General features: G+C 43.9%; 1 protein-coding gene across 1 annotated transcript in view; it reads left to right on the top strand.

The window, feature by feature from the left end:
• NRXN3 (neurexin 3) overlaps window positions 1–13,215 on the top strand; it is a 1,814,506-nt gene that overhangs the window by 1,793,540 nt on the left and 7,751 nt on the right.

Here is a 13,215-nt window from a genome sequence, read left to right as displayed (position 1 = left end):
AAATGTACATGTGATGGTCCTAGAGACTGGAAAGCTATTTCATGAATATTCATTGAAAATATCCTGAAAATGTTACTAATTGGGGCCCCCCAGGACAAGCTTGGAAGCCACTGCTCTAATGAAATACTCAGACATCAGTAGAGTTGCCAGATGGTTCGAAGACTTCTCCTACAGGCTGAGCCTGGTTCTGCTTTTGCTGGGTTCAGTTCCTTCGAGCTGATAGTCTTGGGCAAAAAAAGAAAGGGTCCTCCTATATCAGATGTCAGGAAGCATCTGGGTAACTCTTCATGTGGGCATTAAAGAAAACAGGTCATTTTGCTAGCCAGTAGTTCGGGGTTGTAATGTTACAGTGGTGCCTTCGGGGTCCAGAAGGTTGTTGATACTCTCAAGTGATTATAACAGAGACAAATGGCTCCATATGGGTTAATCATATAAGGATCCTAAATACAGTTAAACTCCCTTTATCATCATCATACTTCTTATAATCTTTCAAGTTTTCGCCTCAACGGTGCTCATGTCCAACCTTCATTCAATGTTGGAAATACATAATTGCACCAAATTCTTCATAGATGATTAATTTCGCAATAATTTAATCAACTTTTTTAATTTTTTATTTTAAAGATATTATAACTTTCTTATTAAAGTACTTATCTTAACAAATAATCGGACCGGGGGTTCTGAGGTGTCCGACATGCATGTTTCGCCTGAGTAAACATTGCAAGGCTGGCACTAAAAACGCCTATGAAGAACACTGAATGAAGGTTGGACATGAGCACCGCTGAGGCGAAAACGGGAAAGATTATAAGAAGTATGATGATGATAAAGGGAGTTTAACTGTATTTAGGATCCTTATATGATTAAATGCTTAGAGTTTGAAGGTTCCTAAAAAGATTGAAAAAAAGTTTTGTCCATATGGGTTAAGGCATCTCTTGCCGTTTATTAACTAAGGAAGTTTACTTAACACTTTTGGGGTTCCTAGTTCTCTTTTTCTACATAGGAAACAGAGCTGGAGACCTGCACAATACCCAGAAAAATGAGTGGGAAACCTGCCACCCCTACCCCCAACGATAGCACAATGGGCTTAGAACTGATGAGCCTGGACTATGAGAAATACCAACTAAAAATTCTAGGATTAATATTCAGTCTTTCCTACTAATAAAATAAAACTACACATGTCGGCATGTACAGACTTTACATTAAAATGGTTCAGACCTGCTTCAGAGAGCTGGATCAGGCATATTGCCTGGCATATTGTTAGATGACTGTGCCTTGCTATGTGTAACTAACCTCTTTATTGCTAATCTCAGGTGGGAACTGTGTCTGAACTTCTGACCTTAATAGACCATATAATTCAATTGGGATTTATAATAGCTCATAGATGTTTCATTTCCAAACAAATTGTGAATCTTCCTTTTCAAACACTGCCATGGATTCAGCTGGGTTTCAACTTGTGTTCTCCCAGCAATGTAATTCTTCATTAAGGGGTATTTGTCAGAGTCCTAAGCGTGGAAATTGTTCACAGTGTGGGGGTAACTCAAGAGTGTTCACCTTTGATCGACACAGATTCCGAGAGACCCTGTGATCCAGACAGAAGCCTCTCTCCAAACATTGTGTCAGTGATGAATAGACTAGAGTTTCAGATTTGTCATGACGAGCCTCCATTTTGTAATGCTTAGACAGTAACCTGGCCTCTGGATTCCTGCAGTTTCCCCCATGCTGTCGCAGAACATTCCAGAAGCACTTAAAATACATTGGTGCATTGGAGGCCATTGTTCCCTAGAATGTGAAGTGCTTCAGGATTCCAATGGTAGAATAACTTTCCTGACAATATGTAGTAACTATCTAGTAGGCGTTTGTAATTCCATTGGAGGATTGCTACGGCGGAGACGCCTCAAGAGCGGAAACATCCAAAGGAGCACAACAGGTACCTGGAAAGAAGGTAAGATGAAAGAGCCATCATAAGATTCTATAGTGTTTGAAATCTATGCTTCTAGACTTCCAGTTAATTGTTTATTTGGTGACGTCCTGTGATGTATTGCCATATCAAAGTTCACGATGGTAGTATTTACTAATCAGTGGCCTTCCTTACCTTGGAACCCAAACCTTCGTGATCTCTAAGAGGGCCTTGCCTGCAAGCACACGAGGGATAAATAAGAGTTAAACTCGATGTTGCCATCCCTTCCATTCAAATTCTGCACCTTTCTGCTTCTGCTCACTAAGGGGGAGTCCTTTTATCAAGCTGCGGTAAAAGGGGCCCTACGCTAACAGAGGGGGTCTTTTTTGCCACGCGCTGAGGTTCTTTTTACCGCAGCGGGTAAAAGAGCTGAAAAAAGAAATGGCCATGCGATAAGACTTCACTTCTCGTGTAGCCATACGGGAGGCGGGCACTTACCACCCACCCATTGAGGTGGCGGTAAGAGCTCCTGCACTAACCCAGCGGTTACCAGGTAGCGCACGGTGCTGCTTAATTACCACTGGGTTAGTACCTGTGGAAATATTTTTTTTTTATGTTTCCGCTAGCGCCGGAAATGCTGCACACTGGGAAGGGAAAGGGAAATGGGACTTGATATACCGCCTTTCTGTGGTATTTTGCAACTACATTCAAAGCAGTTTACATATATACAGGTACTTATTTTGTACCTGGGGCAATGGAGGGTTAAGTGACCTGCCCACAGTCACAAGGAGCTGCAGTGGGATTCGAACCCAGTTCCCCAGGATCAAAGTCCGCTGCACTAACCACTAGGCTACTCCTCCACTCCACTGGGAGTGGAAGTACCGCTGGCGCCCCAACGTTGGACCAGCGATAGCTTCAGATTGGCGCATGCTAATAAGCCCATGGTGGGCTTACCGCTGCTTTGTAAAAGGACCCCTCTGTGCACGGGAACCAAAATAGCAGGATACTGGGCTAGATGAACCACTGATCTGACCCAGTATGGAAAAACGTTTGTCAGGGATCACTTAGGTTTCCACAATACATTCACAGATGGCTTGTACTACAATACCTGTGTTTAAAAGAAAAATTAGGTCCAATGTCAAAAGTAAAAGAATGCAGCCAACAGCATCTGCATAGTAAAAGCTCTGGTCCAATTCCAAAAGTCAAATTTTACTTTTGACATTGGATTTCATTTTTCTTTTTCCAAAACTTGGCCAGGTGGGTCCTGTTTCCATTAAAGTTGACATTTGGATAAACTCTTGCTCTGTTTGTCCTTCCATGCTCATTCTCCACCCATGTGTGCGTTCCCTGACAGTTGTGCGCTAAGCAATTTACGCCCAGCACTTATGTGTACAACTATCAATTGCTGGAACCAATCCCACCCGCACATAAGCATTACTGGTCTATAAACTGGTCGCACTATTGATGCTGAACTCTAGGCCTCAGCTTATAGAATTGCTTTTTAGGACTGTTAAACAGTAGAGTTAGAGGAGACTACTTGAACACCGCATGCCGTGCTACTCCTAGAAAAATACCGCCAGCAAAGACCTGGCGGTATTTTCCCATTATAGGAACATCAGGCTGAAAAGCTGCTGCCCGATGCGCCCAGTTGCTTCTTAAAAGGGTCGGCACTCACAATCAGGAGTGGTCCCCTTCTCCCATCACACAAAGCACCCCCTCTGCCCTCCCCCCCCCCCCCCCCCCCCACCATCTTAACTTAGGCCCTCACAAGTCTACTATTCTTAATCCCTGGTGTCTAGTGAGTTCAGGGATGGAGTGAGCCCCACTCGCTCCTGCCCCTTCCAGCATAGAGTTCAAAATGTTGACCAGTGATGCCTAGTGGTAATCTTACCGTGTGAGCTTTGGACGTTAGTGCTGGGATGGAACATTTGCTCCAGGTCCTTTGAACGTTTTGGTCCTTTGAACGTTTTGGTAGAGTTTCGTATTACCGTAGTTCACAATATGCCTTGTACTAGGAGGGTTTATGTTGCTGTTGCTGAGATTACACTAGAATCAGACATCATATGGTATGTTTTATGGGAAGATGTCCTAGGTATGCTATGTACTCATTGTCAGGAGAGGGTCCAGGGATTGTGTGGATAGCAGCCAGCTCTGTGGGTGCTCAAGCACCCCCAATACCGAGTAAACTCCTTGATTTTGTCCAGGGGAGGGGAAATTGTCATTGGGTTTAGCACCCCCCAATCATTTTGAAAAGTTGGCTCCCTTAAAAAAATAGATTTGAATGTAATACCACAGGGCAGAGCACATGTGTGTTGAGGAACTGAGAAGGGGACTGAGGTTCAATGGGGGCTGAAGGGTGAAAACGTTTCTACCCCTGCCTTTGGAGGCAGCTATTTGGAATAGACCAGTTCAATCTACCATTAATTTACAGTATCTGAGTTTCTCATTTTTGTACAGAACAGAAATGGATTGTATGACATACAGATCTCCCACTTTTTGCCTTCTGTGTTAATCTCATACCAGCTGCCACCACTTCTTTTCCCATTATAGGGCAAGTAGCTTTCTGTCTTGTACATATCTGTGTCAGATGTTCCACCATTTGTGATCTTTCTGAATAGCCAGCTGCCAATTGCTCAGAAGATCTGTAGCCTATGATGCGGTATCTGTGAGGGATCAGGTCACAACTGCTGTTCAGGTCTCCCTTTCCATCTGCACATTTTGAGCAAACTTAAGCTTATGGACAGCGTGTTCCCTAACACCTGCCTGGGACACTGGGTCAGTACTGGCTCAGAGGGGAGAGGGTCTCCTAACACCAGGCATGGACATTGAGTCATTAGTGGCTCAGAGAGGAGAGTGACCCCTAACACCGGGCAGGGACATTGGGTCAGTACTGGCTCAGGGGGGAAAGCATGTTTCCTAATACTAGGCTTGGATACTGGGTCAGTACTGGCTCAGAGCAGAGAGTGTCTCCTAACACTCTAGTAGTCGCCCTTCTTGCACACAGCTACCACTGCCCTGAGACATCTAATATCTATCTCCTATTTGAAGAATGTCAGCATTTCACTCCTTCCACCACCTCCCATCTCATATGTTGATTTCTGCACCCCAAATAAATGATTGTACTTTTTTGGTCTTCATGTTTAGCTGTCGATCACTTGACCACTATTGGGATTTCTGTTCCCTTAAGTATTGCCCTCTGTGTTGCAGACTTTAGCGTTGCCTACAAAAAGGCAAACATTTCGTAGTAACCCAACTAGTGTCATTCATAAAGCCATCAAACAGAACAGCCCTAGGAATGATCATGGAAGCCCTCCACTAATTACCCTACCTTCATTCATGCAAAGCCCTCTAGTGACTGTCATTCAGCCAGTCTATTCAAGCCCTCCACATTCAGGGCCCACCCTGACCAGTTCAGATTATTCATGAGTTGTCCTATGCAGGACAGCACACAGATCTTTGCTGGAATCCCAGTATACCTTATCCATTGAACACCCCTCCATCTTAAGCAAGTTATTGTCAAACTAGCTACTCTCTGTCACTAAAGGACAAGCCTCTGTAGCTAATTCCCCTTAAAAGACCTTGGCGTAACTAGTATTCAGTCTAGGCAGAGAAGCAGAAATGATATATAGATTGCCTGGACAGTTCTTTCTGTAGAATGTGCTAGAGGAGGGAGGGCTCTTGGCAAGTTACCAAAAACACACCAGCTTCATCAGGTTGAGAATTTATCTGTGTATTAATTGAACAAGGAAACATGAAAATACCCAAGACTTGCTTCAGGAGTTTGATATTTGTAACGCATTCTGGGACTCTAAGACGATGTACACTACAGACACTGTTACAGTGGGCTGTCCAACAGGAGAGACATTTTAATGTTATCTTCAAAGTCTTTTCCATGAAAGAGAGATTTTTTTATTAAAACTGTAATTCTCCTGGAAGCTAATCGTGAGTTTCCAGATCTATTATTATTCTATATCCAAATAAATAAAATCGAGTAAGCATAAAGAGAAAAGCAGGTCTTTAGAATTCCACCATGGCCTCTGTGGTTTTCAGGAAAGCACAACCCTTGTCAAAAACAGCTTTACGTTTCATGATACAACGTGTTACACATGGTAATTGTTTCATGCGATGAAGAAGATGTTCCACTCAATGTGGAAACTTAAAAGAGTAAGACCTTTCTTCCCAAGAACCATCTTTCACAACCTGGTACAGTCAATAGTACTGAGTCACCTTGATTACTGCAATGCACTCTACACTGGTTGTAAAGAACAAATCATTAAGAAACTTCAAACTGCCCAGAACACTGCAGCCAGATTCATATTTGGAAAACCAAAATATGAAAGTGCTAAACCCCTAAGGAAAAAGTTACACTGGCTTCCACTTAAGGAACGGATCACGTTCAAGGTATGCTCCCTAGTTCATAAAATCATTCATGGAGATGCCCCAGCCTACATGCTAGACCTGGTAGATTTACCACCCAGGAATGCTAAAAAAAATCATCCCGCACATTCCTTAATCTTCACTTCCCCAACTGCAAAGGTCTAAAATACAAACTAACGCATGTGTCAAGCTGTTCTTACCTAAGCACGCAGTTATGGAATGCACTGCCACTTAATCTAAAAACTATTTATGAATTAACCAACTTTCGTAAATCTCTGAAGACCCACCTCTTCAACAAGGCATACTGTACTGTATTCATAGTCTGTTGTCACGCCACTGAAGGCAATCCGGAGTAGTGAACCCTTGGGCTGCTGCCAAAGATCGGCAACAGCAGGAAAACCACCCAGACTGGAAGTGAGGCCAAACACCAAATGACTGGTACCAGGTACAGGAGTCTCGAAGAGGTTGGGCTGGACTGGAACCAAAAGCTGGAGCGGACTTGGCTTGGCTGAACTGGAACCAAAAGCTGGAACGGATTTGGCGTGGCTGAACTGGAACCAAAAACTGGAGTGGACTTAGCATGGCTGAACTGGAACCAAAAGCTGGAGCGGACTTGGCTTGGCTGAACTGGAACCAAAAGCTGGAGTGGAGCGGGCTTGGCTTGACTGGACTGGAGCTGGGTTCAGGATTTACAAGCAAGCTTGGCTGGAGTTCAGGATTCTCCCACAAGACCGATTCCAGCCGGGAAGGGCAGAGGCTAAGGACAGACAGGGTGATACAAGCAGGAGGAGAAATATAGCAGAAGGCAGACAGGCTAGAGACACACAGCAGGGAACTAAAGCTGAAGACACACAAGGCAGATACAAACAGTAAGGAACTGAAACTAAAAGGCGTATCTTCAAAGCAGCCGGGCGCACAAAGCTCTACAGATTGCTGTAGAACTCCGGAAGCCCAAGTGCCTCCAAGATGAGCCTCTAAGACACACAGGGCAGAAACAGACAGTAGGGACTGAAGCTAAGACACACAGGACAAATACAAACAAGGCACTGAAGCTGAGACACAAGATACAAAGCTGACAAACACAGACAGACAACTGAACAAAGGCTAAAGCTCAGGTAGAAGAGAGTAGAACTAGCAGAGCTAGAACTGCAACAAGCACTCACAGACGAAAGCACATCTGAAGACTTCTATTGCAAAGGCAAAGCCTGAAAGTTCCCAGGCGCTTAATAAAGGCAATTACAGATGAGGTCACAGGTGAGACTTGGCAGCAGACACATCAGGGCAAGTCTGGAGTGCTGGAAGATCAGGACTGGAATGGGACCTGGAAGATGACTGAGAAACATGGAAAAAACAGTCCACAGCAACCACGGGGCTCAGTCACCTGGGGGCAAGGTGAGTGTAAGCATGGAATATAGTCACAGTCGTGACAGCTATACTTTGTTAACGTGTTACTATGGATATCTCCTGACACCACTAGTTCACTACAAGTCAGCAGAACACCTTGTTTTTAAAGGCCCCTGAAATAGTGTCTCATATAGTCTGTGAACTTTCTTCAGGCATGCCAATATTCTTAACAGAGAGATGAAACTCAGCACTATCTTGATTCTGTCCAAAGGGTTCTTCTAGCCCAAGTATCTGTTCAGAAAGTTTCTGCTGTCACAAGCCACCGAAGTGTCAGGCATCTGGTGGTGCCAGGACCTCCCAGCTGCTGATCCAAGGAACAGCAGAAATTAAAGCAGTCTGGAACTTTTCTAAGCCAAGTCTAGGAGAAGTTTCCAATAATGAGAGCCAAGATGAGCCGTCCGTAGCAAAGGCCAGGAATTACCATGGATTTCCGTTCTCTTTCAGCAGTCTGCATCGTAGCTAATGCAGAAAAGAAACAAGGTTGCTGGTCTTTTGCCCCAGTGCACTGTTCCAGTTTCCAATGGCCTGTTCCTGGCATGCAGAAGCAGTGCTAGGAATCAGACCGTAGCTTTTTAAAAACTAAAGACACTTCAGATGCAGTAGATAGGCGATTAAAAATCTGCCAACCTTATTACTGCAGTTGTATGTCACAGATGGAGCATTAAAATCACAGATGAGTGTCATTTAATAATGGTGGCTACACTGATCCTAATATCACCTGAAGGGATTCTATCAAACCCCTCTCAACAGATCTAAAATGCCTTTCAGAGGCTTGAATTTCCCACTTAACAGACAATTTGATTTTGCATATTGCTTAAGATCCCTTTGGCAAATCTCAAGGACCGGCATTCAGATTCAGAGCTCGCCTCGTCAGCCTAGGTTGGCATGAGCTTTGCTCATCAGTGGCAGAGAAGGCTTCTGAGCCAGGGGAGGTCACCTTGAGAGGGGTATAGAAAGAGGAAACAGTAAGAGCTCTACAGGTTGGCAGAACTCAATGAAGTCCTTCGCTTCTCTTTTCTCACTCCCCATCAACAGATGTCACCACAAAATTATTCAAATTACTTTTTAATGAAGAATGAACATCCTTTGGGTAGAAGGGCACTAAGGCAAAGATTTATCAAGTCAACACACGATTAAGCTGCAAAATTTGTTGTAGGAGATTGTGGTTGTGTCGAGTAGTACAGCTGTGTTCTACATATTGTTTGGTCAAGTTTCTGCGGGATAAGTCCATTGACAATTAGCGAGGTAGGGTAGGGATTTGCTTCCTCTTACAGCTGGAATGAGGAATATTCGAGTCATGTGGCTGATGGTTTCTTCTGGTAGTTGACATCATGATTACAAAATGTCAGCAGCCTTATCAGAATTTATTCATGTCTGTGTATTGATACCTTCTTTAGGCAGTTACAGTGAGAACCGCAAGTACCCAATCTGTGAAATCTAGGCAGTAAAACTTTCATCCTGTGATTTGGATCTGTCGGGTATTTTGATAATTTTCTGATGCTTCATTTACACTGAAATTCAGCTGTAGTTGCTACTCAGTAGTCATCTGGGTTTTTAAGAACATCAGACTCCCAGGATGCAATGGGGCAATACGGTGCCTGTGCATTGAACTGGTGGAGTTATATCTGCAGGTCAGGGTATAAGAAAGAACCCATTCAAGGCAGGACAGGGACTGATCCTAGAAAGGGCTGAAACATAGCGAGGGTTTTTTTTGGAATTGGATTTCAGATTTTCAAATCTAAATGAAGGTAAGGTATACTCAGTAATTCCCTGCTGAAGATGGTTTACAATCCCTATATCGTAATCAATGGTAAAAAAAAACATCATAGGGTCGATATTCAGACAGCGGCGGTGAGCGTTTTTGTAGCCGCTGCTGGCATCATTCCCAAATATTCCGTGCCAGGCCATGTCTGGGCACTAGCATTGAAATATCCGAGTTTATGTGGCCGGTTCTCTCTTATGCTGTTCGATATTCAGCGACACCTCATAAAGACGGGCCTGACTTTTACGCAGTCTGATTTAACCACTACTCCCCCAGACCACTCCCAAAATAGCCGGCTTTGAGTTTAGCAGTCTGTGGTGATATTTATTGGAACTAATCGGTTCAGTGCTGCTGAATATCAGTGGTTAGCCCTGAACAAGTGATTCCAAAAGAGATTAGATTAGAGGATTCCTACATTCACTTTCGAAAACGAGTCTCAAGACTTTTCTTTTTACAAACTGTATTGAACAGAATTTTTTGATAGCAGGGAAGGTGTAGAAGTTTTGGTTAAATTATATTTATAATAGGTAATTGTGGGGGGAGGGGGGTTGGAGTAGTAGATTTTACTAGAAATGTATTTCTTGTCTTTTTGGGTTGCTGTTCTTTTCTATCATAGTAACATAGTAACATAGTAGATGACGGCAGAAAAAGACCTGCATGGTCCATCCAGTGTGCCCAACAAGATAAACTCATGTGTGTATCCTTACCTTGATTTGTACCTGCCTTTTTCAGGGCACAGACCGTACAAGTCTGCCCAGCAGTATTTCCCGCCTCCCAACCACCAGTCCCGCCTCCCATCACCGGCTCTGGCATAGACCGTATAAGTCTGCCCTCCACTATCCTCGCCTCCCAACCACCAACCTCTCTTCCCCCACCTGCTCCGCCACCCAATTTTGGCTAAGCTTCTGAGGATCCATTCCTTCTGCACAGGATTCCTTTATGCATATCCCACGCATGTTTGAATTCCGTTACCGTTTTCATCTCCACCACCTCCCACGGGAGGGCATTCCAAGCATCCACCACCCTCTCCGTGAAAAAATACTACCTGACATTTTTTTTGAGTCTGCCCCCCTTCAATCTCATTTCATGTCCTCTCGTTCTACCGCCTTCCCATCTCCGGAAAAGATTTTTTTGCGGATTAATACCTTTCAAGTATTTGAACGTCTGTATCATATCACCCCTGTTCCTCCTTTCCTCCAGGGTATACATGTTCAGATCAGCAAGTCTCTGCTCATACGTCTTGGAACGCAAATCCCATATTTCTTTGTTTGGATGAGAAGTATTTCTTTTTTAATGTAAACCATTCTGTTTTGCAATAGCAATAAGAAACGGTATATAAAATGAATAAATGATAAATGATGATTTAACTGGCTGGGAGCCATTTGTGGCCAGTTAAATCGCTCTGAATGTTGATCACATCTTTGCATGCCACAAGGCCTTCCCCATCTGATTCACCTCTAACCGAGCATAGCAGCACAATGCCGAGAGCTGCTGGGGATTGCCCTGCTCCCCACTAGACGCCAGGGATATCCTGATAGACGCTATAGATGCTGTTAATTTTGAATCCGGGAAGGGCAGGCCAGAGAGCAGTGTACTGATTTTTAAAAGGGAATTGGAGCGGAGAGAGGCTGTCTTTACATTCAGTAATCTCTGTAAATTGCTTCCGGGGAGCATCAACCTGTGTGTTAGGGGACTGATGCTCTCAAAGGGAAGTGAGTACCAGTTCTGAAGGTGTTCTTAGTGAAACACCCCCCTTTCCGGCGCTTCCCTAGGTCCGGGGTCTGAGCGGACGGGGAGACTCCTCGACGGGCAGACTCCTTCGGACCCTTTTCTTTCACAGTCGACGTGTGGTGCCTCCACCTGGGAAAAAGAAGTGGTTAGTGGGTTCGGAGACTCTCTTCTTCCGGGAACTCAGTCTTGGGTTCAGACCCTCTGTGGGATGCAAGCTGGCACTTAGCTAGAATGGCCCCAGAGGGCCACTGATTCCCGAAACACTTTCCAAGATTAAATCACTCCACAGTCCAGCAATTTATAGGAAAATTTACTGGAACTTTTATTAACCTCTTCAACCAGCAGTTCAGTTTGTTCAAACCAAAGAAATAGATAACAGTCCAATATAAATTTGACTTGATTTTGGCAGAATACAATACAACAAGAAGAAATTTATCGCTATTAACACACCTAAACTAAATCTGCCAATCTCAGAAACTTTAAAAATCCTTTGAGTCACTATTGACCACCACCTAACACTTGAGACTCACGCGAACAACACAACCAAAAAGATGTTCTACTCCATGTGGAAACAGAAAAGAATAAAACCATTCTTTCCAAGATCTGTCTTCCGCAGCCTAGTGCAATCACTCGTACTCAGTCATCTGGACTACAGCAACTCACTATACGCAGGCTGCAAAGAGCAAATACTGAGGAAACTTCAAACAGCCCAGAATACAGCAGCCAGACTCATCTTTGGAAAACCAAAATACGAAAGTGCAAAACCCTTACGTGAGAAACTACACTGGCTCCCACTCAAGGAACGTATCACTTTTAAAGTATGCACCTTAGTTCACAAAATCATCCACGGTGAAGCCCCTGTATACATGTCTGATTTAATAGACCTGCCACCCAGAAACGCTAAAAGATCATCCCGAACTTTCCTCAATCTCCACTTCCCTAAGTGCAAAGGCATAAAATACAAAGTACTGCACGCATCAACCTTCTCTTATATGAGCATGCAATTCTGGAATACACTACCACACAACCTGAAAACGATCTACGAATTAACCGACTTCCGCAAACTATTGAAGACTCATCTCTTTGAGAAAATTTATCGCAAGGATCAAAACACATGAAGTCCATGCACACTAATAGAAATGCATCAATACACTCTCTTCTGAATTCTCTTCCCCCGTATTTTCACCACACTTAAAACTCTACCCACAGATAAAATTGTCATACCCAAATGTTCTCTCGCTATTGTTCTATCGCCTTACCATTTTCCCATTGGTACATTCCATTGCTCTATTTCCCTAATGATATTTTGACTTTGTCTTCCCATAACTCTTCATAATGTAACCCATAATCGAATTGTAACAAACTGTTTTTCCATCATTCACAATGTATTGTAAACCACACTGAGCCCGCAAATAGGTGGGAAAATGTGGGATACAAATGCAATAAAATAAATAAATAAATATTTATAGGAATGCAAATCCAAAATATGTATACTTTATACAACACATCTCCTTGTCCATCCCTTCCAAATGACAGTCAACCCTGAACGGGCTATACTCCTCTTTCATGTGGGTCCCTGACTCCAAGGTCCCGACCCCTCTACAAGATGGAACTCTCCATAGTTCCCATCTACAGCTCCTTGAGATGAGCCCCTTGACCCACTCTCCAGAGCTCACTGACAGTCTCTGTCTGTCTGGACTGTGTCTACTCTCTCTCTTTATCCACAGGTTGTCAGTTCTTAATCAGGGACTCCCCTTTCTCTCTCAACTCATCTCCTGGCAGGGGAATCCTGGACCACCAAGAGACCATGAGTAAGCACATGATAACCCTTTTGTCTCCTCCTAACTCCTCTCAACATGTCACTCCTCTGTTTTATGCATCATCTTGCTGCATTTTATTTCCTAACCCGTCCCCTTGCGCTGGGCTTACTCCCCACCCAGGGACCTCCAGGATACTCCCCCCAGTGACCTTCTACCAGGGCTTTATCCTCTCAGTAACCTCATACAACAAGGGGTTACATTAGGTGTCAGTAGACACTAGGGGGATG

The sequence above is a fragment of the Microcaecilia unicolor genome, chromosome 9 (genome assembly GCF_901765095.1).
Source record: "Microcaecilia unicolor chromosome 9, aMicUni1.1, whole genome shotgun sequence".
NCBI lineage: Eukaryota > Metazoa > Chordata > Amphibia > Gymnophiona > Siphonopidae > Microcaecilia > Microcaecilia unicolor.
The sequence above is the reverse complement of the archived record's forward strand: the minus strand, read 5'-3'. Positions and strand labels throughout refer to the sequence as shown.